The sequence below is a fragment of the Chiloscyllium punctatum genome, chromosome 34, assembly GCF_047496795.1.
Source record: "Chiloscyllium punctatum isolate Juve2018m chromosome 34, sChiPun1.3, whole genome shotgun sequence".
In the NCBI taxonomy this organism is placed as follows: Eukaryota; Metazoa; Chordata; class Chondrichthyes; order Orectolobiformes; family Hemiscylliidae; genus Chiloscyllium; species Chiloscyllium punctatum.
This window is the reverse complement of record NC_092772.1, coordinates 2600782-2628556: the sequence shown is the minus strand read 5'-3', so window position 1 is coordinate 2628556 and position 27775 is coordinate 2600782. Positions and strand designations below refer to the sequence as shown.

Below are 27775 nucleotides of genomic sequence, written 5' to 3'. Positions count from 1 at the left end.
AACTTCACTCCATATGTATCCACTTCTTCCAAGAGGATCCCTAACTCTGAGGTCATTAATTATTCCTTTCTCATTGCATGGGGGCCAGAACTTGGATAGCTTGCTCCTTGTCGGTTACATTTCATACTGTTCAAAAAAACTATCATGGATACACTTAATGAATTCCTCAAGGCTACCCTGACTGAGCTGGGTCGACCAATCGACATGTAGATTAAAATCACCCATGGTAATAGACATGCCATTTTTACAGGCATTAGTTATTTTTTTGTTTATTGTCCATCACAATGTGATGTTATTATTTAGCCTACACACTGCGCCTATCAGTGACTTACTTGTTAGAATATTGAAAGCATCATTCCTGTTTCTCCTAATGTACAGCAATAACAACAACTACTTGCTTTGTATGGAATCTTTCATAATGGCAAATCTCCTAAGGTGTTCCATGGATGATCAAAACATTGATGAAGGAGAATGATTTTAAAATACATCTTAAAAGAGGCTAGAGAAGGTTAGGAAGGGTTTTCCACAGACTTCTGCCCTTGACAGCTCTAATTGTGGAGTGATGCAGGTGGGGTGGGGTGGGGTGGGTTGAAAAGAGAACGTGCAAAGGGGAAATGGAGGAGTGTAGGCAGTGCATAAGGTCTTAAGGATAGAGGAGGTTCCAGACTGAGTCTGTCTGTCATAGACAGTATGGCTGCCTCATGGAATTTGAAGCACCACAATGGGCCCATGCATGTCATGTTAGTCAAGGATAGTATAACGGTGGCTGAGAGAACATTTGATGAGGACTTGTCTACTGAAGTAGTGTGGCCTGAGGTTAGAAACAGGAGAGGGGAGGTCACACTGCTTGGATTTTTTATAGGCCGCCACAGAGTTTCAGGGAGGGGGAAGAGAGGATTAGAAAAGTTGCTCTGGGTAGGAGTGAAAGTAACATGGTGGTCATTATGGGGGACTTTAACTTCCCTAACATTGACTGGAAATGCTATAACTCTAGTACGTCGGATGGATCAGTTTTTGTGCAATGTGTACAGGAGGGTTTCCTGACACAGTATATCAAAGGGCCGAAAAGAGGGGAGGCCACATTGGATCTGGTGTTTGGTCGTGAACCGGACTAGGTGTTTGATTTAGGTGTAGGTGAGCACTTTGGAGAGAGTGATCATAATTCAGTTATGTTTAGTTTAGCGATGAAAAGGGATAGGTATATGCCACAGGTGAAGACTTATCAATGGGGCAGTGGCAATTATAACGCGATTCAGCAAGAATTAGGATGCATAGGATGGGGTAGCGAAATGCAGTGGATGCAGACAATGGAAATGTGGAGCTGGTTTAAGGAACAGATATTGCGTGTCCTTGATAGGTATGTCCCTGTCAGGCAGGGAGGAAGTGTTAAGGTAAAGGAACCTTGGTTTACTGTGGAAATTGCATCTCTTGTTAAGAAGTAGGAGGCTTATATGTTGATGAGACAAATGGTACAGATGAGGCGATGGAGACTTACAGATCAGCTTGGAGTTAAGAAGAACAAAGAGAGGACATGAGCAGTTATTAGCGAATAGAGTAAAGGAGAACCCTAAAGCTTTCTATAGGTATGTGAGGAATAAAGGATAGGGTAGGAATCGGGCCAATCAAAGACAGAAGTGGGAAGTTGAGTGTGGACACTGTGGAAATCGGAGAGGTGCTAAACAAACATTTCTCATTGGTTTTCACTCAGGAACATTAGAATATTGTAGATAATAATGAGGTAGAAGATGTTAGACTAGAAAGGATCGAGGTTAGTTACGAACAGGTGTTATCAATTCTAGAAGGATTGAAAGTAGACAAGTCCTCTGGGCGATGGGATTTATCTGTAGATTGTCTGGGAAGCTAGGGAGAAGTTAGCAAAGACTTTGGCTTTGATATTGAGTTGTCATTGCCGACAAGTTCACTACCAGAGGACTGGATGATTGCAAATGTTATGCCCTTGATCAAGAAGGGCATTAGAGATGACCCAGGTAATTATATAACAGTGAGCCTTACTTCTGTTGTAGGAATGGTTTTGGAAAGCATTATAAGAGACACTATTTGTAATCATCTGGCAAACAACAATATGAGTTCAGATCATCAATATGGTTTCGTCAAGGGCAGGTCGTGTCTCACAAACCTCATTGAGTTTTTTGAGATGGTAACCAATCATATAAATGAGGGTAGGGCAGTTGACGTGGGATACACGGACTTCAGTAAAGCCTTTGATAAGGTTCCAAATGGTAGGCTGTTAGAGAAAATGCAGCGACATGGAATTGAGTGTGATTTAACAGTTTGGATTAGAAACTGGCTTTCTGAAAGAAGGCAGCGAGTGGTGGATGATGGAAAATAATCAGCCTCCAGTGCGGTTATTAGTGGATCTGTTTTGGGACCACTGCTGTTGGTCATTTTTATAAAAGTCTTAGGCGCAGGCATAGATGGATGGATTAGTAAATTTGCAGACGACACGAAAGTCAGTGGAGTAGTGGACAGTCTGGAAGAATGTTACAGGTTGCAGGGGGACTTGGATAAACTTCAGAATTGGGCTGAATGGTGGCAAATGGAGTTCAATGCAGCTAAATGTAAAGTTTGTGAAGAATAACAGGAAGGCAGAGTACTGGGTCAATGGAAAGATTTTTGGTAGTGTAGATGTGCAGAATGATGTTGGAGGCCATGTACATAGATGCCTGAAAGTTGCCACCCAGGTGTACAGTACTGTTAAGGTGGCATACAGTGTGTTAGGTTTCATTTGTAGATGGATTGAGTTCTGGAGCCGCAATGTCATGCTGCAACTATACAAAACACTGGTGCGGCCATATTTGGAATATTGTGTGCAGTTCTGATGCCTATGTTTCTGGAAGGATGTGGAAGCATGGGAAAAGGCACAGAGGATATTTACCAGGATGTTGTGTGGTCTGGAGGGAAGGTCTTATGAGGAAAGGTTGAGAGACTTGAACATGTTCTCATTGGCAAGAAGGCGGCTAAGAGAGGATTTGATAGAGACATACAAGATGATCAGTGGCTTAGATAGGGTAGACAGTGAAAGTCTTTTTCCTAGGATGATGACATTAGTGTGTATGAATGGGTATATCTACAAATTGAGAGGTGAGAGATTTAAGACAGATGTTAGAGGCAGGTTCTTTACTCAGAGTGGTTAGGGCTTGGAATCCACTACCTACTAATGTAGTTAACTCAGCCACATGAGTGAGATTTAAACAATCTTTTAGATAAGCACATGGGTGATTTCAGGATAGTGTAGGGGGACAAGCTGAGAATAGTTCACAGGTTGGCACAACATCAAGGATTGAAGGGCCTGTTCTGCTGTATTGTTCTCTGACTGTTGTGCTACAAGAGAGTTTTACTGTCTTAAACAAAGTAATGGATCTTGTATTGTGGGCTTACGAAGTGTCACTGATCTCTACCAAACATGTACGAGGTAGAGAATGCTGCCTGACCCGCTGCGCTTTTCCAGCAACACATTTTTCAGCTCTGATCTCCAGCATCTGCAATCCTCACTTTCTCCATGTACGAGGTAGAGTCAGGGCAATAATAAGAGGCTGCAACAGGAGGGGGACAGGGAGCTCCAGACAAAACCCGACTCCTTCTCAACTGTTTTCACCACAAAAACCGAGCGCCTTCCAGAAAAGCACCTCTATATCCCACCACTTTGCCCTACAATCGTGGTACAATAGCAGTACAACAGTCTGTACTGGGACCCTGAAACGCTTGGTAAAGAGTCAAATCATCGGAGCATTGAGAGCCCCACCACAATACATGCATTTTCTCTTGTTTTCACTCTGTTCCTGACTTCCCTTGGTTTTCCTAATGAACCTGCTAAAGTTGTTATTACACATATCTGCACAAGCTGTGAATTGAACCCAGGCCTCTCGGTCCAAGATTCGGGATATTTTCACCGCGACACAAAACGTCTACTAGAACTTCCTTTGTCCCTTGCCTGCTAAGTCACGCCCGAATTAACTCTGCAATTGAGAGGAAGGGGCGGAACAGAAGGACTGAGTAGCGGCCGGTCCTTTAACCAGAGTGAATGAGGAAAGGGGCCAAAGCATTCTCGGGAGTGAACGCTTCAAGATTGGTCAGAGAGCAAACTATTTTGCAGGATTGATCATTCTCACGACATAGTGGAGCATTAAACGTCTCTCAAAAATCAATGTGAGATTTTTAAAAATACTGTAGTTGAAATGTAAATCTGATAACGTACATATTTCCGATCTATTTACAAGACTCGAGTAAGAAACTTATTTTCAAACACCCAGTACGATTGGTAATTTACATAGCTGGCCGGTATGGTTGATTTGGATCAGACAATTTGCATGTTAGAAATCTCTATGACTATAACTCGACAAAGCAATTGTTAATGACTAATATTTTACCCATCAGTCTGTGCAGATACGAATATTCTCTATGAACTCACTGATATCCTCAGACGCACGCGCAGTTTGGTTTCTATGTGGAGCATGCGCAGTATCACATTGGTCAGGGCGCAGAGAGAGAGACATGGAGCTGATTTCTCCGGCAGCCGTTGCGATCGGCTTCAGAGAGCGGCGCTCAGAGCCAGTGTGAGTGAGCCAAGCTGGGAGAAAGGAGTGGAGAGATTTCACAAGTCCTGGATACCGGTTAAAAATAACTCGAAAATAATCCTCAAAGCCCGGGTAAGGAGGCGGCGGTCTCTGATCAGGGAAGCGGCCCAGAGTCACGGCCGCCATTTGTTTGAGGGAAGAGGGAGCGCGGGTCTAAGGGCCGCCATCTTGAGAAGGTCAAGGTGCAGGAGGGCGGGGCTCCCGGGGTCTGTAGAACAATCAGAGGAAAGGGAAGACCCATTGTTATTGATTAATTCCACGAACACACCTTCACTCGGCGATCCTGCAGGAATATCCTCTCTCAGTCCTGCTGGGATGTTTCACCCCATCAGAACCAGCAGCTCTCCTCCTCTCTCAGCTCCCCTTCTGTCCTTCCTGCAGCATCTGTCCCCTGGAACATTGAGCTGCCTGTCCTGTCCCTCGAGGTAAAATCAATGACTGCAGATGCTGGAAACCAGATTCTGGATTACTGATGCTGGAAGAGCACAGCAGTTCAGGCAGCATCCAAGTAGCTTCGAAATCGACGTTTCGGGCAAAACTAGCTGTGTTTCTGTAATACCTGTGATATCCCAGTCCCACCTTAAAATACTTCACTAAAGACAGGAATGCACCCGATGACTTTTTCTTAACATCAGCAATTGTTTAATACCCACTTAGAGGTTTTTAATTACATCGTTTTTGAAGCATTTACTTCACATCCTATCAATTGCAATGGTGGGATTTGAACCTGTGTCCAGAGAACACTTGCTGAGTTTCTGGATAAATTGTCACACAATAATGCCACTAGGCTATCATTTCGCCTGCTCACAGTTTGTATATCCCAGAGCAACATGAATCAAAACCCTTTCTTTCTACACAATTGTTTGACCCGGCACTCTGGTGATGTGACTCAGTATCTCTCCATGTGGTATCCCTCACTGTGTGGGTCTAATTGCTGCCTCTGTCAGCGTCTCTCACTTTTGAAGCTACTCCACATCCTGAGCCAACAGAATTCTCCACTCCAGAGAGATGAGGCAGCACAGGTCAGGAATGGAGACTGGATTTTCTAGATCTCTGTGGGCTCAGTGCCATTCTATATGTGTAACCCTCAAAGCATTAGTCTAATTTCCCATTCTGGTAAAAGCAATGACTGCAGATGCTGAAAACCAAATACTGGATTGGTGGTGCTGGAAGAGGACAGCAGTTCAGGCAGCATCCTCCGAGCAGCGAAATCGACGTTTCGGGCATTGAATAACTTTAACTTGTGGACCAGGCCTGTCCTTTTCCATCGCTATTTTCAAACTAATTGTGGTAACTTTCCAATGAGCCCCCCCACTAACACCTCAGTCCCGTTCCTGACCTTGTTTCCCAAGGGGAGGCCAGGTTTAGCCCCATTCTCCAGTTGGGCCATTTACATAATGACTGGGAGTTTTCGGAACACACTTAACAAATTCCTTCCATCCAAATGCTTAACTTAGTAGCAATCCCAGTCCAGGTTTGGAACGGTAAAGATCCCCTATCATTACAACCCTATTATTCTAAGAGATATCTGAAATCTCCTGACATATTTGCTCCTCCATCTCCCATTGCCTATCGCTGTAGTCCGACCGTAGAAAACTAATGACCAATTTTTATTTCTCAGTTCCATTAATATCGTTTAACTGGGCGATCCTACATGAATACTCCCTCTAGGTATCAAACCCACCAGCTCTCCTCCTGTTTTGTCTCCTGTTCTATCCTTCCTGAAGTATCTGTCTCCAGAACATTGAGCTGCTGCTCCTGTTGCTCCCTCAGCTGTGTTTCTGTAATATCTATGGGATCCCAATCCCATGTTCCCATCCATGCTCTGGGTTCATCTGCCTTATCTGTCTGGCCCTTTGCATTGAAATAACTGCAGTTTAATCCACCAATTTTCCATAATTGTCTGCTATGTTCTTGCCTGCCTTGTCTACTTATATTGCTCTCTTGAACATTTGTACCAGCCTCAACTTTCCTTCTGGCCGTACGACTCTTTGGGGTCACACAGCCCTGCCAGACGAGTTTAAATCCTCTCAAGCAGCTCCAGTAACGTTCCCCACCAGGATGTGGGTCCCCCTCCTGCTCCCAGTTCAGGTGTATTCCCCACCCTGTCTACCTGTGCTGACACCTTCAGACATCCAGGGACTTGCCCACCAAGGTCCCTGTGTCCCTCAGTTCTCCAGGAGGACCTACCATTCATGATGTATATCATTCACAGATTAGACTTCCCACAGTGCATGACCTCACAGTGATCAGAAGTAAACTCCATCTGCCATTACTCTGCTCAGTTTATCATCTGATCGATATCAGACTGCAGCCTGAGTCCATCCCCCTCACTGTGGACAATATCCTCACCTTTCATGTTATCTGCAAACCTACTAATGATTCCTTCTACTTTCACATCCGAGTGAATAATGTTCATAATGAACAACAATGGCTCCTGCACAGATCCCTGTGGTACACCCGCTGGGCAAAGGCTTTCAATCACAAAACCAACCCTCCACCAATTGTGGAACCAATTTACCAACTTACCTTAAATCCAATGGGATCTTCCCTTTTGGAACAGCCTTCCGTGTGGGACCTTGTCAAAGACCTTAATGAACTCCATATAAACCACATCATCTGCACTGCCCTTATCAATATCAGATGACTGTCATCTAGCAAATCCATACAGACAATCCCTAATGAAATTGCGGGGGTATCCGTTTTTGGCGAATACATTGTAGAGGTGTTCTTCTTCCTCTTTTTGCAGTTCTGGTGGACTGCAGTGTGTTGTGGCCCTTTTGAACAGTGTCTTGATGCAACTTCTTTTGTTTGTGTTGGGGTGGTTTCTTTCGTAGTTCAGGACTTGGTCTCTGTGTGTGACTTTCCTGTATACCTTTGTGGTGAATTCTCTGTTCGGTGTTCTCTGTACCGTCACGTCTAGGAATGGGAGTTGGTTGTCCTTTTCTTCCTCTCTAGTGAATCGGATTCCTGTGAGTGTGGCGTTGATGATCCGGTGTGTGTTCTCTATTTCTGTATTTTTAATGATTACAAAGGTGTCATCCACATATCTGACCCAGATTTTGGGTTGAATTTGCCGTAAGACTGTTCTAACCTTTGCATTACCACTTCTGCTATGAGTCCAGAGATGGTTGAGCCCATGGGTGTGCCGTTGATTTGTTCATATATTTGGTTGTTGAATGTGAAGTGTGTTGTGAGGCACACAGGTCCAGTGGTTTGAGTATGCCGTCTTTGTTGATAGGTTCCCCGTTTTGTTGTCTGTTCTGTATGTCCAGCAGGTTGGCTATTGTTTCTCTGGCTAGGGTTTTGTCGATAGAGGTGAACAGTGCTGTTACATCGAATGAGACCATCGTTTCTTCCTTGTCTATGTGTATATTTCTGATGATGTCCAAGAATTCCTGTGTTGATTGTACAGAGTGTCTGGATCCGCTGATCAGGTGTTTCAGTTTCTGCTGTAGTTCTTTGGCCAGTTTGTGTGATGGTGTCCCTGGTAGTGATACTGTGGGTCTGAGTGGGATGTCTGGTTTGTGCAGTTTAGGTAGTCCTGAGAATCTGGGGGTGTTGTTGCTTTCAGTTTTCATTCTCTGTCGGTCAAACCTGGTTATGTGTCCGTTTTCTTTTGTCGGTTTCTCAGTGTGTTGTTTATCCTGTTGGTGAGCTGCGGGGTGGGGTCAAACTCCACGCAATTTCATCCACAGATGCCTCAGGGAAAGACAATGGAATGAAGACATGCCACGACCCAAAGGACTAGCCACACTACCATACATCAAGAACATTTCTGAACTGACATCCAGACTACTGCGACCACTAGGACTCATAACAGCACACAAACCAACAGCCAATTTCAGACAACAGCTCACCAGGACAAAGGACCGATACCCACCATGAGCAAAACCAATGTAGTGTACAAAATCCCATGCAAGGACTGCACAAAACACGACATAGGACAAACAGGAAGACAGCGAACGATCCGCATCCATGAACACCAACTGGCCACGAAACGACACGACAAGCTATCCTTAGTAGCCACACACACAGATGCCAAGCAACATGAATTTGTCTGGGACAGCACTACTATTATAGGACAAGCCAAACAGAGAACAGCCAGGGAATTCCTAGAGGCATGGCACTCATCCACAGTTTCAATCAATAAGCACATCGACCTGGACCCAAAATACTGACCACTGCAGCGGACAGCTGGAACTGACAACTGGAAGAGGCAGATGCAAATCACTATAATTGCTGGAGGAAAGGTCACAGAAGCGCTTCACAGGAGGCTCCCAAGCACTGAGGATGTCACCTAGACAGGGGATGAAACGTCTGCAACACAAATTCCCAACTCGGCGAACAGAACCACAACAACGAGCACCCGAGCTACAAATCTTCTCACAAACTTTGAAGGCCTTTCGACTCTACAAAGCTCCGTCATGAACAATCCACAATCTCTCTATTTCCTTTGCCTTCTTCAGTGTCTCCAACTCTCTCTGTATCTTCCAGTACCATTCTTTAGTTACTGCAGGTCTGCCTAGCTCCCCAGAGAACCTGTTCCATCCCCTACAGCTCCCCCGATCACTGTAACACCCTCTGCTCTGTCTAATCCTCCTCTTCCCCACTGTCTTCCAGGTACAACGGCGATCCTGTAAGAGAGCAGTGCGGAATGGGATGTTGTAAATCTCAGCTGAGGCTTGAGGCCTACCATTACCTGGGAGTCACAAAGGGAGAGAACCTGAGCGAGAGCAGCACAAAGCGGGAGAATATAAATCAGCAGCGAGGGTCAAGGCCGACTGGGACTTGGATTTGGATAAAAAGGAGGCTCGAAATCAGCACCGAGTCACAGAGGGAGGGACCGTGTGAGGGAGCAACTTGGAGCAGGAGCTTGAGGCTGACTCACACCTGGGAGAATATAAATCCGCACTGGGGTTCGAGGCCTAGTTGTACCTGGGAGTCACAGAGATGGTGACCCTGTGAGGGAGCAGACTGGAGTGAGAGCTGGACGATTACACGTTCGAGGAGACACATCACTGTGTGTGCACGTGTCCCTCCAATGTTCTGTGTTTGTGTGTGTGTGTGTGTGTGTATGCGTGTGTGTCCCCTTCCCTCGCTGTGTGTGAGCATGTCCCTCCCTCGCTGTGTGTGTGTTTGTGTGTGCATATGTCTGCGTGTCTCCCTCCCTCACTTTGTGTGTGTGTGTCCCCTCGCTGTGTGTGTGTGTGTCCCCTCTCGCTTTCTGAGCACATGTCTCAACCTCGCTGTATGTGTGTGTGTGTGTGTCTCCCTGGCTCTGTGTGTGTGTGTCCCTCCCTCGCTGTGTGTGTGTGTGCCCCTCCCTCGCTGTGTGTTTCCCTCCCTCACTCTGTGTGTGTGTGTGTGTGTGTGTGTGTGTGTGTGTGTGCGCGTGCGTGTCCGTCCCTCGCTCTGTGTGAGAGTGTGTGTGTCCCTCCCTCGCTGTGTGTGTGTGTCCCTCCCTCGCTCGCTCTGTGTGTGTGTGTGTGTGTGTGTTTGTGTGTGTCCCCCTCCCTCGCAGTGTGTGTGTCCCTCCCTCGCTGGCTGTGTGTGCGTGCCCCTCCCTCGCTGTGTGTGCGCGCGTGTCCCTCCGTCTCTGTGTGTGTCTGCATGTCCCTCGCTCGCTGTGTGTGTGTCCCCCCTCACTGTGTGTGCACGCATGTTCCTCCCTCTCTGTGTGTTTGTGTGTCCCCGCTTTGCTGTGTGACCCTCCCTCGCTGTTTGTGCACGTGTTCCTCCCTCGCTGTGTGTGTGTGTCCCTCCCTCGCTGTGTGTGTGTGTCCCTCCCTCGCTGTGTGTGTGTGTCCCTCCCTCGCTGTGTGTGTGTGTCCCTCCCTCGCTGTGTGTGTGTGTGTCCCTCCCTCGCTGTGTGTGTGTGTGTCCCTCCCTCGCTGTGTGTGTGTGTGTCCCTCCCTCGCTGTGTGTGTGTCCCTCCCTCGCTGTGTGTGTGTGTGTCCCTCCCTCGCTGTGTGTGTGTGTGTCACTCCCTCGCTGTGTGTTTGTGTGCGCCCCTCCCTCGCCGTGTGTGTGTGTGTCCCTCCCTCGCCGTGTTTGAGCGTGTCACTCCCTCGCCGTGTGTGTGCGTATCCCTCCCTCGCTGTGTGTGTGTGTGTGTCCCTCCCTCACTGTGTGTGTGTGTGTGTGTCCCTCCCTCACTGTGTGTGTGTGTGTGCCCCTCCCTCGCTGTGTGTGTGTGCCCCTCCCTCGCTCTGTGTGTGTATGTGTGTCCCTCCCTCACTGTGTGTGTGTGTGCCCCTCCCTCGCTGTGTGTGTGTGCCCCTCCCTCGCTCTGTGTGAGTGTGTGTGTCCCTCCCTCGCTGTGTGTGTGTCCCTCCCTCGCTGTGTGTGTGTCCCTCCCTCGCTGTGTGTGTGCCCCTCCCTCGCCGTGTGTGTGTGTGTCCCTCCCTCGCCATGTGTGTGTGTGTCCCTCCCTCGCCGTGTGTGAGCGTGTCTGCATGTCCCTCCCTCGCTGTGTGTGAGCGTGTCCCTCCCTCGCTGTGTGTGTGCGTGTCCCTCCCTCGCTGTGTGTGTGCGTGTCCCTCCCTCGCTGTGTGTGTGCCCCTCCCTCGCTGTGTGTGTGTGTGTCCCTCCCTCGCCATGTGTGAGCGTGTCTGCATGTCCCTCCCTCGCTGTGTGTGTGTCCCCCCTCACTGTGTGTGCGCGCGTGTTCATCCCTCTCTGTGTGTTTGTGTGTCCCCGCTTTGCTGTGTGACCCTCCCTCGCTGTTTGTGCACGTGTTCCTCCCTCGCTGTGTGTGTGTGCCCCGCCCTCGATCTGTGTGTGTGTGTCCCTCCCTCGGTCGGTGTGTGTGTGTGTGTGTTTGTGTCCCTCCCTCACTTTGCTTGTGTGTGTGTGTCCCTCCCTCGCTGTGTGCGTGTGTGTCCCTCCCTCGCTGTGCGTGTGTGTCCCTCCTTCGCTGTGCGTGTGTGCCCCTCCCTCGCTGTGCGTGTGTGCCCCTCCCTCGCTGTGCGTGTGTGCCCCTCCCTCGCTGTGCGTGTGTGCCCCTCCCTCGCTGTGCGTGTGTGCCCCTCTCTCACTGTGCGTGTGTGTCCCTCCCTCGCTGTGCGTGTGTGCCCCTCCCTCGCTGTGCGTGTGTGCCCCTCCCTCGCTGTGCGTGTGTGCCCCTCTCTCACTGTGCGTGTGTGTCCCTCCCTCACTGTGCGTGTGTGTCCCTCCCTCGCTGTGCGTGTGTCCCTCCCTCGCTGTGAGCGTGTGTCCCTCCCTCGCTGTGTGTGAGCGTGTCCCTCCCTCGCTGTGTGTGTGTGTGTGTGTGTGTGTGCGCCTCTCCCTCTCTCTGTGTGTGTGTCCCTCCCTCGCTGTGTGTGTGTGTGTGTGCCCCTCCCTCGCTGTGTGTGTGTGTGCCCCTCCCTCGCTGTGTGTGTATGCCCCTCACTCCCTCTGTGTGTGTGTGAGTGTGTCCCTCTCTCGCCGTGTGTGAGCGTGTGTGCCCCTCCCTCGCCGTGTGTGAGCGTGTGTGCCCCTCCCTCGCCGTGTGTAAGCGTGTGTGCCCCTGCCTCGCCGTGTGTGAGCGTGTGTGTCCCTCCCTCGCCGTGTGTGATCGTGTGTGTCCCTCCCTCGCTGTGTGTGTGTGTGCCCCTCCCTCGCTGTGTGTGTGAGTGCGTCCCTCCCTCGCCGTGTGTGAGCGCGTCCCTCCCTCGCCGTGTGTGAGCGCGTCCCTCCATTGCTGTGCGTGTGTATGTGCCCCTCCCTTGCTATGTGTGTGTGTGTCCCTCCCTCGCTCTGTGTGTGTGTGTGTGCGTGTCCCTCCCTTGCTGTGTGTGTGTGCGTGTCCATCTCTCGCTGTGTGTGTGTGTGTGTGTGTGTGTGTGTGTCCCTCCCTCGCCGTGTGTGAGCGTCTTCTTCCCTCTTTGTGTACGTGTGTGCATGTCCCTCCCTCGCCGTGTGTGCGCGTGTGTTCCTCCCTCTCTGTGTGTTTGTGTGTCCCCCCTTTGCTGTGTGTCCCTCCCTCGCTGTTTGTGCACGTGTGCCTCCCTCGCTGTGTGTATGTCCCTCCCTCGCTGTGTGTGTGTGTATGTCCCTCCCTCGCTCTGTGTGCGTGTGTGTGTGTGTGTGTGTGTGTGTGTGTGTGTGTGTGTGTGTGTCCCTCGCTCGCTGTGTGTGCGCGCGTGTCCCTCCGTCTCTGTGTGTGTTTGTATGTCCCTCCCTTGCGGTGTGTGTGTGTCCCTCCCTCGCTGTGTGTGTGTGTGTGTGTGTGTGTGTGTGCGTGCGTGTCCCTCCCTCACTGTGAGTGTGTGTGTGTGTGAGCCGCTCCCTCGCTGTGTGTGTGTGCCCCTCCCTCGCTGTGTGTGTGTGCCCCTCCCTCGCTGTGTGTGTGTGTCCCTCCCTCGCCATGTGTGAGCGTGTCCCTCCCTCGCTGTGTGTGCGTGTGTCCCTCCCTTGCTCTGTGTGAGCATGTGTGTCCCTCCCACGCCGTGTGTCAGCATGTCTCTCCCTCGCCGTGTGTGTGTGTGTGTGCCCCGCCCTCGCTGTGTGTGTCCCTCCCTCACTGTGTGTGTGTGTGTTTCTGTGTGTGTGTGTGCGCATGTCCGTCCCTCGCTGTGTGTGCGTGCGTGTGTGTCCCGCCCTCGCTGTGTGTGTGTGTGTGTGTGTGTCCCTCCCTCGCTGGCTGTGTGTGTGTGTCTGTGTGTGTGCCCCTCACTCGCTTTGTGTGTGTGTGTGTGTGTGTGTGTGTGTGTGCCCCTCCCTCGCTGTGTGTGCGCGCAAGTCCCTCCGTCTCTGTGTGTGTGTGTGTGTCCCTCCCTCGCGGTGTGTGTGTGCCCCTCCCTCGCTGTGTGTGTGCGTGTGTTCCTCCCTCTCGGTGTGTTTGTGTGTCTCCGTTTTGCTGTGTTTCCCTCCCTCGCTGTTTGTGCACGTGTTCCTCCCTCGGTGTGTGTGTGTGCCCCTCCCTCGATCTGTGTGTGTGTCCCTCCCTCGCTCTGTGTGTGTGTGTCCCTCCCTCACTTTGCTTGTGTGTGTGTGTACCTCCCTCGCTGTGTGTGTGTGTGTCCCTCCCTTGCTGTGTGTGTGTGTCCCTCCCTTGCTCTGTGTGTGTGTGTGTGTGTGTGTGTGTGTGTCCCTCCCTCGCTGGGTGTGTGTGTGTCCCTCCCTCGCTGTGTGTGTGTGTGTGTCCCTCCCTTGCTGTGTGTGTGTGTCCCTCCCTTGCTGTGTGTGTGTGTCCCTCCCTTGCTGTGTGTGTGTGTCCCTCCCTTGCTGTGTGTGTGTGTCCCTCCCTCGCTGTGCGTGTGTGTCCCTCTCTCGCTGTGCGTGTGTGTCCCTCCCTCGCTGTGTGTGAACGTGTCCCTCCCTCGCTGTGTGTGAACGTGTCCCTCCCTCGCTGTGTGTGAGCGTGTCCCTCCCTCGCTGTGTGTGTGTGTGTCCCTCCCTCGCTGTGTGTATGTGTGTCCCTCCCTCGCTGTGTGTGTGTGTGTGTGTCCCTCCCTCGCTGTGTGTGTGTGTGTCCCTCCCTCGCTGTGTGTGTGTGTGTCCCTCCCTCGCTGTGTGTGTCCGTGTCCCTCCCTCGCTGTGTGTGTGTGTGTGTCCCTCCCTCGCTGTGTGTGTATGCCCCTCCCTTGCTCTGTGTGTGTGTGAGTGTGTCCCTCCCTCGCCGTGTGTGAGCGTGTGTGCCCCTCCCTCGCCGTGTGTGAGCGTGTGTGTCCCTCCCTCGCCGTGTGTGATTGTGTGTGCCCCTCCCTCGCTGTGTGTGTGTGTGCCCCTCCCTCGCTGTGTGTGTGTGTGCCCCTCCCTCGCTGTGTGTGTGTGTGCCCCTCCCTCGCTGTGTGTGTGTGCCCCTCCCTCGCTGTGTGTGTGTGCCCCTCCCTCGCTGTGTGTGTGTGCCCCTCCCTCGCTGTGTGTGTGTGTCCCTCCCTCGCTGTGCGTGTGTGTGCCCCTCCCTCGCTGTGTGTGAGCGTGTCCCTCCCTCGCTGTGTGTGTGTGTCCCTCCCTCGCTGTGTGTGTGTGTCCCTCCCTCGCTGTGTGTGCGTGTCCCTCCCTCGCTGTGCGTGCGTGTCCCTCCCTCGCTGTGCGTGCGTGTCCCTCCCTCGCTGTGCGTGCGTGTCCCTCCCTCGCTGTGCGTGCGTGTCCCTCCCTCGCTGTGCGTGCGTGTCCCTCCCTCGCTGTGCGTGCGTGTCCCTCCCTCGCTGTGCGTGCGTGTCCCTCCCTCGCTGTGCATGTGTGTCTCTCCCTCGCCGTGTGCGTGTGTGCCCCTCCCTCGCCGTGTGTGAGTGTGCCCCTCCCTCGCCGTGTGTGAGTGTGCCCCTCCCTCGCCGTGTGTGAGCGTGTCCCTCCCTCGCCGTGTGTGAGTGTGTCCCTCCCTCGCCGTGTGTGAGTGTGTCCCTCCCTCGCCGTGTGTGAGTGTGTCCCTCCCTCGCTGTGTGTGCGTGTCCCTCCCTCGCTGTGTGTGCGTGTCCCTCCCTCGCTGTGTGTGCGTGCCCCTCCCTCGCTGTGTGTGCGTGCCCCTCCCTCGCTGTGTGTGAGCGTGTCCTTCCCTCTCTGTGTACGTGTGTGCATGTCCCTCCCTCGCTGTGTGTGCGCGTGTGTTCCTCCCTCTCTGTGTGTTTGTGTGTCCCCCCTTTGCTGTGTGTCCCTCCCTCGCTGTTTGTGCACGTGTGCCTCTCTCGCTGTGTGTATGTCCCTCCCTCGCTGTGTGTGTGTGTGTCCTTCCGTCTCTGTGTGTGTTTGTATGTCCCTCCCTCGCTGTGTGTGTGTGTGTGTGTGTGTGTGTGTGTGTGTGTGTGTCCCTCCCTCGCTGTTTGTGTGTGTGTGTGTGCGTGTCCCTCCCTCACTGTGAGTGTGTGTGTGTGTGTGTGCGCCGCTCCCTCGCTGTGTGTGTGTGTCCCTCCCTCGCTGTGTGTGAGCGTGTCCCTCCCTCGCTGTTTGTGTGTGTGTGTGCGTGTCCCTCCCTCACTGTGAGTGTGTGTGTGTGCGCCGCTCCCTCGCTGTGTGTGTGTCCCTCCCTCCCTGTGTGTGAGCGTGTCCCTCCCTCGCTGTGTGTGTGTGCCCCTCCCTCGATCTGTGTGTGTGTGTGTGTGTGTGTGTGTGTCCCTCCCTCGCTGTTTGTGCACGTGTGCCTCCCTCGCTGTGTGTATGTCCCTCCCTCGCTCTGTGTGTGTGTGTGTGTGTGTGTGTGTCCCTCCCTCCCTCGCGGTGTGTGTGTGTGTCCCTCCCTCGCTGTGTGTGTGTGTGTGTGTGTGTGCGTGTCCCTCCCTCACTGTGAGTGTGTGTGTGTGTGTGTGTGTGTGTGTGTGTTTGTGTGTGTGTGTGTGTGCCGCTCCCTCGCTGTGTGTGTGTCCCTCCCTCGCCGTGTATGAGCGTGTCCCTCCCTCGCCGTGTGTGCGTGTGTTCCTCCCTCTCTGTGTGTTTGTGTGTCTCCGCTTTGCTCTGTGTCCCTCCCTCGCTGTTTGTGCACGTGTTCCTCCCTCGCTGTGTGTGTGTGCCCCTCCCTCGCTCTGTGTGTGTGCCCCTCCCTCGCTCTGTGTGTGTGCCCCTCCCTCGCTCTGTGTGCGTGCCCCTCCCTCGATCTGTGTGTGTGTCCCTCCCTCGCTCTGTGTGTGTGTGTGTGTGTGTGTGTGTGTGTTTGTGTCCCTCCCTCACTTTGCTTGTGTGTGTGTGTTCCTCCCTCCCTTGCTGTGTGTGTGTGTCCCTCCCTTGCTGTGTGTGTGTGTCCCTCCCTCGCTCTTTGTGTGTGTGTGTCCCTCCCTCGCTGTGTGTGTGTGTGTCCCTCCCTCGCTGTGTGTGTGTGTGTCCCTCCCTCGCTGTGTGAGCGTGTGTCCCTCCCTCGCCGTGTGTGAGCGTGTCCCTCCCTCTGTGTGTGTGTGTGTGTGCGCCCCTCCCTCTCTCTGTGCGTGTGTGTCCCTCCCTCTGTGTGTGTGTGTGTGTCCCTCCCTCGCTGTGCGTGTGTGTCCCTCTCTCGCTGTGCGTGTGTGTCCCTCCCTCGCTGTGCGTGTGTGTCCCTCCCTAGCTGTGTGTGTGTGTGTGTCCCTCCCTCGCTGTGTGTATGCCCCTCCCTTGCTCTGTGTGTGTGTGAGTGTGCCCCTCCCTCGCCGTGTGTGTGCGTGTGTGTCCCTCCCTCGCCGTGTGTGTGTGTGCCCCTCCCTCGCTGTGTGTGAGCGTGTGTGTACCTCCCTCGCAATGTGTGTGTGTGCCCCTCCCTCGCTGTGTGTGAGCGTGTGTGTCCCTCCCTCGCCGTGTGTGATCGTGTGTGTCCCTCCCTCGCCGTGTGTGTGTGTGCGCCTCCCTCGCTGTGTGTGAGCGTGTGTGCCCCTCCCTCGCTGTGTGTGACCCTCCCTCGCCGTGTGTGATCGTGTGTGTCCCTCCCTCGCCGTGTGTGTGTGTGCCCCTCCCTCGCTGTGTGTGTATGCCCCTCCCTCGCTGTGTGTGTGTGTGCCCCTCCCTCACCGTGTGTGAGCGTGTCCCTCCCTTGCTGTGTGTGTGTGTGTGTGTGTGTCCCTCCCTTGCTGTGTGTGTGTACGTGTCCCTACCTCGCTGTGTGTGTGTGTGTGTGTGTGTCCCTCCCTCGCCGTGTGTGAGTGTCTCCTTCCCTCTCTGTGTACGTGTGTGCATGTCCACCCCTCGCCGTGTGTGAGCGTGTCCCTCCCTCGCCGTGTGTGAGCGTGTGTTCCTCCCTCTCTGTGTGTTTGCTGTGTGTCCCTCCCTCGCTGTTTGTGCACGTGTGCCTCCCTCGCTGTGTGTATGTCCCTCCCTTGCTGTGTGTGTGTGTGTCCCTCCCTTGCTGTGTGTGTGTACGTGTCCCTACCTCGCTGTGTGTGTGTGTGTGTGTGTGTGTCCCTCCCTCGCCGTGTGTGAGTGTCTCCTTCCCTCTCTGTGTACGTGTGTGCATGTCCACCCCTCGCCGTGTGTGAGCGTGTCCCTCCCTCGCCGTGTGTGAGCGTGTGTTCCTCCCTCTCTGTGTGTTTGCTGTGTGTCCCTCCCTCGCTGTTTGTGCACGTGTGCCTCCCTCGCTGTGTGTATGTCCCTCCCTCGCTGTGTGTGTGTGTGAGTGTCCCTCCCTCGCTCTGTGTGTGTGTGTGTGTGTGTGTGTGTGTGTGTCCCTCGCTCGCTGTGTGTGCGCGCGTGTCCCTCCGTCTCTGTGTGTGTTTGTATGTCCCTGCCTCACGGTGTGTGTGTGTGTGTGTGTTTGTGTGTCCCTCCCTCACTGTGAGTGTGTGTGTGTGTGCGCCGCTCCCTCGCTGTGTGTGTGCGCCCCTCCCTCGCCGTGTGTGTGTGTGTGGCCCTCCCTCGCCGTGTGTGAGCGTGTCCCGCCCTCGCTGTGTGTGTGTGTGTGTCCCTCCCTCGCTGTGTGTGTGTCCCTCCCTCGCCGTGTGTGAGCGTGTCCCTCCCTCGCTGTGTGTGTGTGTGTATGTCCCTCCCTCGCTGTGTGTGTGTGTGTGTGTATGCCCCTCATTCGCTGTGTGTGTGTGTGTGTCCCTCCGTCTGTGTGTGTGTTTGTGTTTCCCTCCCTCACTGTGTGTGTGTGTCTCTCCCTCGCCGTGTGTGAGCGTTTGTGTCCCTCCCTCGCTGTGTGTGTGTGCGCCCCGCCCTCGCTGTGTGTGTCTCTCCCTCACTGTGTGTGTGTGTTTCTGTGTGTGTGTGTGCGCGTGTCCGTCCCTCGCTGTGTGTGTGTGCGTGTGTGTCCCTCCCTCGCTGTGTGTGTGTGTGTGTCCCTGCCTCGCTGGCTGTGTGTGTGTCTGTGTGTGTGCCCCTCCCTCGCTGTGTGTGTGTGTGTGTGTGTGTCCCTCCCTCGCTGTGTGTGTGTGTGTGTGTGTCCCTGCCTCGCTGGCTGTGTGTGTGTCTGTGTGTGTGCCCCTCCCTCGCTGTGTGTGTGTGTGTGTGTGTCCCTCCCTCGCTGTGTGTGTGTGTGTGTGTGTCCCTGCCTCGCTGTGTGTGTGTGTGTGTGTGCGTGTGTGTGTGTGTGTGTGTGCGCGCGCATGCCCCTCCCTTGCTGTGTCTGCGCGCAAGTCCCTCCGTCTCTGTGTGTGTGTGTGTGTCCCTCCCTCGTGGTGTGTGTGTGTCCCTCCCTCGCTGTGTGTGTGTGTGCCCCTCCCTCGCTCTGTGTGTGTGTGTCTCCCTCGCTGTGTGTGTGTCTGCATGTCCCTCCCTCGCTGTGTGTGTATCCCTCCCTCGCTGTGTGTGTGCGCGTGTTCCTCCCTCTCGGTGTGTTTGTGTGTCTCCGCTTTGCTGTGTTTCCCTCCCTCGCTGTGTGTGTGTGCCCCTCCCTCGATCTGTGTGTGCGTCCCTCCCTCGCTCTGTGTGTGTGTGTGTGTGTGTGCGTGTGTCCCTCCCTCACTTTGCTTGTGTGTGTGTGTCCCTCCCTCGCTGTGTGTGTGTGTGTGTCCCTCCCTTGCTGTGTGTGTGTGTCCCTCCCTTGCTGTGTGTGTGTGTCCCTCCCTTGCTGTGTGTGTGTGTGTGTCCCTCCCTTGCTCTGTGTGTGTGTGTGTGTGTGTGTGTGTGTCCCTCCCTCGCTGGGTGTGTGTGTGTCCCTCCCTCGCTGGGTGTGTGTGTGTCCCTCCCTCGCTGGGTGTGTGTGTGTCCCTCCCTCGCTGTGAGCGTGTGTTCCTCCCTCGCTGTGAGCGTGTGTTCCTCCCTCGCTCTGTGTGTGTGTGCGCCCCTCCCTCTGTGTGTGTGTGTGTGAGTGTCCCTCCCTCGCTCTGTGTGCGTGTGTGTGTGTGTGTGTCCCTCGTTCGCTGTTTGTGTGTGTGTGTGTGCGTGTCCCTCCCTCACTGTGAGTGTGTGTGTGTGTGTGTGTGTGTGTGTGTGTGCGCGCGCGTGTCCCTCCATCTCTGTGTGTGTTTGTATGTCCCTCCCTTGCGGTGTGTGTGTGTCCCTTCCTCGCCGTGTGTGTGTGTGTGTCCCTCCCTCGCTGTGCGTGTGTGCCCCTCCCTCGCTGTGCGTGTGTGCCCCTCCCTCGCTGTGCGTGTGTGCCCCTCTCTCACTGTGCGTGTGTGTCCCTCCCTCACTGTGCGTGTGTGTCCCTCCCTCGCTGTGCGTGTGTGCCCCTCCCTCGCTGTGCGTGTGTGCCCCTCCCTCGCTGTGCGTGTGTGCCCCTCTCTCACTGTGCGTGTGTGTCCCTCCCTCACTGTGCGTGTGTGTCCCTCCCTCGCTGTGCGTGTGTCCCTCCCTCGCTGTGAGCGTGTGTCCCTCCCTCGCTGTGTGTGAGCGTGTCCCTCCCTCGCTGTGTGTGTGTGTGTGTGTGTGTGCGCCTCTCCCTCTCTCTGTGTGTGTGTCCCTCCCTCGCTGTGTGTGTGTGTGTGTGCCCCTCCCTCGCTGTGTGTGTGTGTGCCCCTCCCTCGCTGTGTGTGTATGCCCCTCACTCCCTCTGTGTGTGTGTGAGTGTGTCCCTCTCTCGCCGTGTGTGAGCGTGTGTGCCCCTCCCTCGCCGTGTGTGAGCGTGTGTGCCCCTCCCTCGCCGTGTGTAAGCGTGTGTGCCCCTGCCTCGCCGTGTGTGAGCGTGTGTGTCCCTCCCTCGCCGTGTGTGATCGTGTGTGTCCCTCCCTCGCTGTGTGTGTGTGTGCCCCTCCCTCGCTGTGTGTGTGAGTGCGTCCCTCCCTCGCCGTGTGTGAGCGCGTCCCTCCCTCGCCGTGTGTGAGCGCGTCCCTCCATTGCTGTGCGTGTGTATGTGCCCCTCCCTTGCTATGTGTGTGTGTGTCCCTCCCTCGCTCTGTGTGTGTGTGTGTGCGTGTCCCTCCCTTGCTGTGTGTGTGTGCGTGTCCATCCCTCGCTGTGTGTGTGTGTGTGTGTGTGTGTGTGTGTCCCTCCCTCGCCGTGTGTGAGCGTCTTCTTCCCTCTTTGTGTACGTGTGTGCATGTCCCTCCCTCGCCGTGTGTGCGCGTGTGTTCCTCCCTCTCTGTGTGTTTGTGTGTCCCCCCTTTGCTGTGTGTCCCTCCCTCGCTGTTTGTGCACGTGTGCCTCCCTCGCTGTGTGTATGTCCCTCCCTCGCTGTGTGTGTGTGTATGTCCCTCCCTCGCTCTGTGTGCGTGTGTGTGTGTGTGTGTGTGTGTGTGTGTGTGTGTGTGTGTGTCCCTCGCTCGCTGTGTGTGCGCGCGTGTCCCTCCGTCTCTGTGTGTGTTTGTATGTCCCTCCCTTGCGGTGTGTGTGTGTCCCTCCCTCGCTGTGTGTGTGTGTGTGTGTGTGTGTGTGTGCGTGCGTGTCCCTCCCTCACTGTGAGTGTGTGTGTGTGTGAGCCGCTCCCTCGCTGTGTGTGTGTGCCCCTCCCTCGCTGTGTGTGTGTGCCCCTCCCTCGCTGTGTGTGTGTGTCCCTCCCTCGCCATGTGTGAGCGTGTCCCTCCCTCGCTGTGTGTGCGTGTGTCCCTCCCTTGCTCTGTGTGAGCATGTGTGTCCCTCCCACGCCGTGTGTCAGCATGTCTCTCCCTCGCCGTGTGTGTGTGTGTGTGCCCCGCCCTCGCTGTGTGTGTCCCTCCCTCACTGTGTGTGTGTGTGTTTCTGTGTGTGTGTGTGCGCATGTCCGTCCCTCGCTGTGTGTGCGTGCGTGTGTGTCCCGCCCTCGCTGTGTGTGTGTGTGTGTGTGTGTCCCTCCCTCGCTGGCTGTGTGTGTGTGTCTGTGTGTGTGCCCCTCACTCGCTTTGTGTGTGTGTGTGTGTGTGTGTGTGTGTGTGTGCCCCTCCCTCGCTGTGTGTGCGCGCAAGTCCCTCCGTCTCTGTGTGTGTGTGTGTGTCCCTCCCTCGCGGTGTGTGTGTGCCCCTCCCTCGCTGTGTGTGTGCGTGTGTTCCTCCCTCTCGGTGTGTTTGTGTGTCTCCGTTTTGCTGTGTTTCCCTCCCTCGCTGTTTGTGCACGTGTTCCTCCCTCGGTGTGTGTGTGTGCCCCTCCCTCGATCTGTGTGTGTGTCCCTCCCTCGCTCTGTGTGTGTGTGTCCCTCCCTCACTTTGCTTGTGTGTGTGTGTACCTCCCTCGCTGTGTGTGTGTGTGTCCCTCCCTTGCTGTGTGTGTGTGTCCCTCCCTTGCTCTGTGTGTGTGTGTGTGTGTGTGTGTGTGTGTCCCTCCCTCACTTTGCTTGTGTGTGTGTGTCCCTCCCTCGCTGTGTGTGTGTGTGTGTCCCTCCCTTGCTGTGTGTGTGTGTCCCTCCCTTGCTGTGTGTGTGTGTCCCTCCCTTGCTGTGTGTGTGTGTGTGTCCCTCCCTTGCTCTGTGTGTGTGTGTGTGTGTGTGTGTGTGTCCCTCCCTCGCTGGGTGTGTGTGTGTCCCTCCCTCGCTGGGTGTGTGTGTGTCCCTCCCTCGCTGGGTGTGTGTGTGTCCCTCCCTCGCTGTGAGCGTGTGTTCCTCCCTCGCTGTGAGCGTGTGTTCCTCCCTCGCTCTGTGTGTGTGTGCGCCCCTCCCTCTGTGTGTGTGTGTGTGAGTGTCCCTCCCTCGCTCTGTGTGCGTGTGTGTGTGTGTGTGTCCCTCGTTCGCTGTTTGTGTGTGTGTGTGTGCGTGTCCCTCCCTCACTGTGAGTGTGTGTGTGTGTGTGTGTGTGTGTGTGTGTGCGCGCGCGTGTCCCTCCATCTCTGTGTGTGTTTGTATGTCCCTCCCTTGTGGTGTGTGTGTGTCCCTTCCTCGCCGTGTGTGTGTGTGTGTCCCTCCCTCACTGTGAGTGTGTGTGTGTGTGTGTCCCCCTCCCTCGCTGTGAGTGTGTGTATGTGTGTGTGTGCGCCGCTCCCTCGCTGTGTGTGTGTGTCCCTCCCTCTCGGTGTGTTTGTGTGTCTCCGCTTTGCTGTGTGTCCCTCCCTCGCTGTTTGTGCACGTTTTCCTCCCTCGCTGTGTGTGTGTGTCCCTCCCTCGGTCTGTGTGTGTGTGTCCCTCCCTCGCTCTGTGTGTGTGTGTGTGTGTGTCCCTCCCGCACTTTGCTTGTGTGTGTTTGTGTCCCTCCCTCGCTGTGTGTGTGTGTGTCCGTCCCTTGCTGTGTGTGTGTTTTCCTCCCTCGCTCTGTGTGTTTGTGTGTGTGTGTCCCTACCTCGCTGTGTGTGTGTGTCCCTCCCTCGCTGTATGTGTGTGTGTCCCTCCCTTGCTGTATGTGTGTGTGTCCCTCCCTTGCTGTATGTGTGTGTGTCCCTCCCTTGCTGTATGTGTGTGTGTCCCTCCCTTACTGTATGTGTGTGTGTCCCTCCCTTGCTGTGCGTGTGTGTCCCTCCCTCGCTGTGAGCGTGTGTCCCCCCCTCACCGTGTGTGAGCGTGTCCCTCCCTCGCTGTTTTGTGTGAGTGTGTCCCTCCCTCGCTGTGCGTGTGTGTCCCTCCCTCACCGTGTGTGAGCGTGTCCCTCCCTCGCCGTGTGTGAGCGTGTCCCTCCCTCGCCGTGTGTGAGCGTGTCCCTCCCTCGCTGTGTGTGAGCGTGTGTGCCCCTCCCTCGCCGTGTGTGATCGTGTGTGCCCCTCCCTCGCTGTGTGTGTGTGTGCCCCTCCCTCGCTGTGTGTGTGTGTGTCCCTCCCTCACCGTGTGTGAGCGTGTGTGCCCCTCCCTCGCCGTGTGTGTGTGTGCCCCTCCCTCGCCGTGTGTGAGCGCGTCCCTCCCTCGCCGTGTGTGAGCTTGTCCCTCCCTTGCTGTGTGTGTGTGTGTGTCCCTCCCTTGCTATGCGTGTGTGTGTCCCTCCCTCGCTGTGTGTGTGTGTGTGTGTGTGTGTGTGTGTGTGTGCGTGTCCCTCCCTCGCTGTGTGTGTGTGTGTGTCCCTCCCTCGCCGTGTGTGAGCATGTCCTTCCCTCTCTGTGTGTTTGCTGTGTGTGTGTGTGTGTGTGTGTGTGTCTTTCCCTCGCTGTTTGTGCACGTGTGCCTCACTCGCTGTGTGTATGTCCCTCCCTCGCTGTGTGTGTGTGTGTGTGTGTCCCTCGCTCGCTGTGTGTGCGCGCGTGTCCCTCCATCTCTGTGTGTGTTTGTATGTCCCTCCCTGGCGGTGTGTGTGTGTCCCTCCCTCGCTGTGTGTGTGTGTGTGTGTGTGTGTGTGTGTGTGTGTGTGTGTGTGCGCGCGCGCGTGCCCCTCCCTCGCTGTGTGTGCGCGCAAGTCCCTCCGTCTCTGTGTGTGTGTGTGTCCCTCCCTCGCTCTGTGTGTGTGTCCCTCCCTCGCTGTGTGTGTGTGTGCCCCTCCCTCGCTCTGTGTGTGTGTCCCTCCCTCGCTGTGTGTGTGTCTGCATGTCCCTCCCACGCTGTGTGTTTATCCCTCCCTCGCTGTGTGTGTGCGTGTGTTCCTCCCTCTCTGTGTGTTTGTGTGTCTCCGCTTTGCTGTGTGTCCCTCCCTCGCTGTTTGTGCACGTGTTCCTCCCTCGCTGTGTATGTGTGTCCCTCCCTCGCTGTGTGTGAGCGTGTCCCTCCCTCGCTGTGTGTGAGCGTGTCCCTCCCTCGCTGTGTATATGTGTCCCTCCCTCGCTGTGTGTGCGTGCGTGTTCCTCCCTCTGTGTGTTTGTGTGTCCCCCCTTTGCTGTGTGTCCCTCCCTCGCTGTTTGTGCACGATTCCCTCCCTCACTGTGTGTGTGTGTCCCTCCCTTGCTCTGTGTGCGTGTGTGTCCCTCGCTCACTGTGTGTGCGTGCGTGTCCCTCCATCTCTGTGTGTGTTTTTCTGTCCCTCCCTCGCGGTGTGTGTGTGTCCCTCCCTCGCTGTGTGTGCGTGTGCGTGTCCCTCCCTCGCTGTGTGTGCGCGCGTGTCCCTCCGTCTCTGTGTGTGTTTGTGTGTCCCTCCCTCGCTGTGTGTGTGTGTGTGTCCCTCCCTCGCCGTGTGTGAGCGTGTCCCTCCCTCGCCGTGTGTGAGCGTGTCACTTCCTCCCTCTGTGTGTCTGTGTGTGTCCCTCCCTCGCTGTCTGCGCGTGTCTCTCCATCTCTGTGTGTGTTTGTGTGTTTTCCCTTGCTGTGTGTGTGTGTGTGTCCCTCCCTCGCTGTGTGTGTGTCCATCCCTCGCCGTGTGTGAGCGTGTCCCGCCCTCGCTGTGTGTGTGTGTGTATGCCCCTCCCTCGCTGTGTGTGTGTGTGTCCCTCCGTCTCTGTGTGTGTTTGTGTTTCCCTCCCTCACTGTGTGTGTGTGTCTCTCCCTCGCCGTGTGTGAGCGTTTGTGTCCCTCCCTCGCTGTGTGTGTGTGTGCCCCGCCCTCGCTGTGTGTGTCCCTCCCTCACTGTGTGTGTGTGTATCTGTGTGTGTGTGTGCGCGTGTCCGTCCCTCGCTGTGTGTGTGTGCGTGTGTGTCCCTCCCTCGCTGTGTGTGTGTGTGTGTGTGTGTGTCCCTGCCTCGCTGGCTGTGTGTGTGTGTCTGTGTGTGTGCCCCTCCCTCGCTGTGTGTGTGTGTGTGTGTGCACGTGCCCCTCCCTCTCTGTGTCTGCGCGCAAGTCCCTCAGTCTGTGTGTATGTGTGTGTGTCCCTCCCTCGCGGTGTGTGTGTGTCCCTCCCTCGCTCTGTGTGTGCGTCCCTCCCTCGCTCTGTGTGTGTGTGTGTGCGTGTGTCCCTCACTCACTTTGCTTGTGTGTGTGTGTCCCTCCCTCGCTGTGTGTGTGTGTGTGTCCCTCCCTTGCTGTGTGTGTGTGTGTGTGTGTGTGTGTGTATGTGTCCCTCCCTCGCTGGGTGAGTGTGTGTCCCTCCCTCGCTGGATGAGTGTGTGTCCCTCCCTCGCTGGGTGAGTGTGTGTCCCTCCCTCGCTGGGTGTGTGTCCCTCCCTCGCTGGGTGTGTGTGTGTCCCTCCCTCGCTGGGTGTGTGTGTGTCCCTCCCTCGCTGGGTGTGTGTGTGTGTCCCTCCCTCGCTGGGTGTGTGTGTGTACCTCCCTCGCTGGGTGTGTGTGTGTCCCTCCCTCGCTGGGTGTGTGTGTGTCCCTCCCTCGCTGTGAGCGTGTGTCCCTCCCTCGCTGTGAGCGTGTGTCCCTCCCTCGCTGTGAGCGTGTGTCCCTCCCTCGCTGTGAGCGTGTGTCCCTCCCTCGCTCTGTGTGTGTTTGTGTTTCCCTCCCTCACTGTGTGTGTGTGTCTCTCCCTCGCCGTGTGTGAGCGTTTTTGTCCCTCCCTCGCTGTGTGTGTGTGTGCCCCGCCCTCGCTGTGTGTGTCCCTCCCTCACTGTGTGTGTGTGTTTCTGTCTGTGTGTGTGCACGTGTCCGTCCCTCGCTGTGTGTGTGTGCGTGTGTGTCCCTCCCTCGCTGTGTGTGTGTGTGTGTGTGTGTCCCTGCCTCGCTGGCTGTGTGTGTGTGTCTGTGTGTGTGCCCCTCCCTCACTGTGTGTGTGTGTGCGTGTGTGTGTGTGTGTGTGTGCACGTGCCCCTCCCTCGCTGTGTCTGCGCGCAAGTCCCTCCGTCTGTGTGTGTGTGTGTGTGTGTCCCTCCCTCGCGGTGTGTGTGTGTCCCTCCCTCGCTGTGTGTGTGTGCCCCTCCCTCGATTGTGTGTGCGTCCCTCCCTCGCTCTGTGTGTGTGTGTGTGTGTGCGTGTGTCCCTCACTCACTTTGCTTGTGTGTGTGTGTCCCTCCCTCGCTGTGTGTGTGTGTGTCCCTCCCTTGCTGTGTGTGTGTGTCCCTCCCTTGCTGTGTGTGTGTGTGTGTCCCTCCCTCGCTGGGTGAGTGTGTGTCCCTCCCTCGCTGGGTGAGTGTGTGTCCCTCCCTCGCTGGGTGTGTGTGTGTCCCTCCCTTGCTCTCTGTGTGTGTGTGTGTGTGTGTGTGTGTGTGTGTGTCCCTCCCTCGCTGGGTGTGTGTGTGTCCCTCCCTCGCTGGGTGTGTGTGTGTCCCTCCCTCGCTGGGTGTGTGTGTGTCCCTCCCTCGCTGGGTGTGTGTGTCCCTCCCTCGCTGGGTGTGTGTGTGTCCCTCCCTCGCTGGGTGTGTGTGTGTCCCTCCCTCGCTGGGTGTGTGTGTGTCCCTCCCTCGCTGGGTGTGTGTGTGTCCCTCCCTCGCTGGGTGTGTGTGTGTCCCTCCCTCGCTGGGTGTGTGTGTGTCCCTCCCTCGCTGTGTGTGCGTGTCCCTCTCTCGCTGTGAGCGTGTGTCCCTCTCTCGCTGTGAGCGTGTGTCCCTCCCTCGCTGTGAGCGTGTGTCCCTCCCTCGCTCTGTGTGTGTGCGCGCCCCTCCCTCTGTGTGTGTGTGAGTGTCCCTCCCTCGCTCTGTGTGCGTGTGTGTGTGTGCACGTGCCCCTCCCTCGCTGTGTCTGCGCGCAAGTCCCTCAGTCTGTGTGTATGTGTGTGTGTCCCTCCCTCGCGGTATGTGTGTGTCCCTCCCTCGCTGTGTGTGTGTGCCCCTCCCTCGATCTGTGTGTGCGTCCCTCCCTCGCTCTGTGTGTGTGTGTGTGCGTGTGTCCCTCACTCACTTTGCTTGTGTGTGTGTGTCCCTCCCTCGCTGTGTGTGTGTGTGTCCCTCCCTTGCTGTGTGTGTGTGTCCCTCCCTTGCTGTGTGTGTGTGTCCCTCCCTTGCTGTGTGTGTGTGTGTGTCCCTCCCTCGCTGGGTGAGTGTGTGTCCCTCCCTCGCTGGGTGAGTGTGTGTCCCTCCCTCGCTGGGTGTGTGTGTGTCCCTCCCTTGCTCTGTGTGTGTGTGTGTGTGTGTGTGTGTGTGTGTGTCCCTCCCTCGCTGGGTGTGTGTGTGTCCCTCCCTCGCTGGGTGTGTGTGTGTCCCTCCCTCGCTGGGTGTGTGTGTGTCCCTCCCTCGCTGGGTGTGTGTGTGTCCCTCCCTCGCTGGGTGTGTGTGTGTCCCTCCCTCGCTGTGTGTGCGTGTCCCTCTCTCGCTGTGAGCGTGTGTCCCTCTCTCGCTGTGAGCGTGTGTCCCTCTCTCGCTGTGAGCGTGTGTCCCTCCCTCGCTGTGAGCGTGTGTCCCTCCCTCGCTCTGTGTGTGTGCGCGCCCCTCCCTCTGTGTGTGTGTGAGTGTCCCTCCCTCGCTCTGTGTGCGTGTGTGTGTGTGTGTGTCCCTCGCTCGCTGTTTGTGTGTGTGTGTGCATGTCCCTCCCTCACTGTGAGTGTGTGTGTGTGTGTGTGTGTGTGTGTGTCCCTCCCTCGCCGTGTGTGAGCGTGTTCCTCCCTCTCTGTGTGTTTGTGTCCCCCCCCTTTGCTGTGTGTCCCTCCCTCGCTGTTTGTGCACGTGTGCCTCCCTCGCTGTGTGTATGTCCCTCCCTCGCTGTGTGTGTGTGTGTCCCTCCCTCGCTCTGTGTGTGTGTGTGTCTCCGCTTTGCTGTGTGTCCCTCCCTCGCTGTTTGTGCACGTGTGCCTCCCTCGCTGTGTGTATGTCCCTCCCTCGCTGTGTGTGTGTGTGAGTGTCCCTCCCTCGCTCTGTGTGCG

General features: G+C 55.8%; 1 long non-coding RNA gene across 2 annotated transcripts in view; it reads left to right on the top strand.

The window, feature by feature from the left end:
* Positions 1 to 4513: 4513 nt before the first annotated feature.
* The window catches only part of LOC140458753 (uncharacterized), a 128202-nt gene continuing 104940 nt past the window's right edge, over positions 4514 to 27775 (top strand). For both annotated transcript variants that reach the window (XR_011953631.1, XR_011953632.1), the window contains exon 1: positions 4514 to 4667. This is a non-coding gene — a long non-coding RNA (uncharacterized lncRNA). The remainder of the gene's footprint in view (positions 4668 to 27775) is intronic.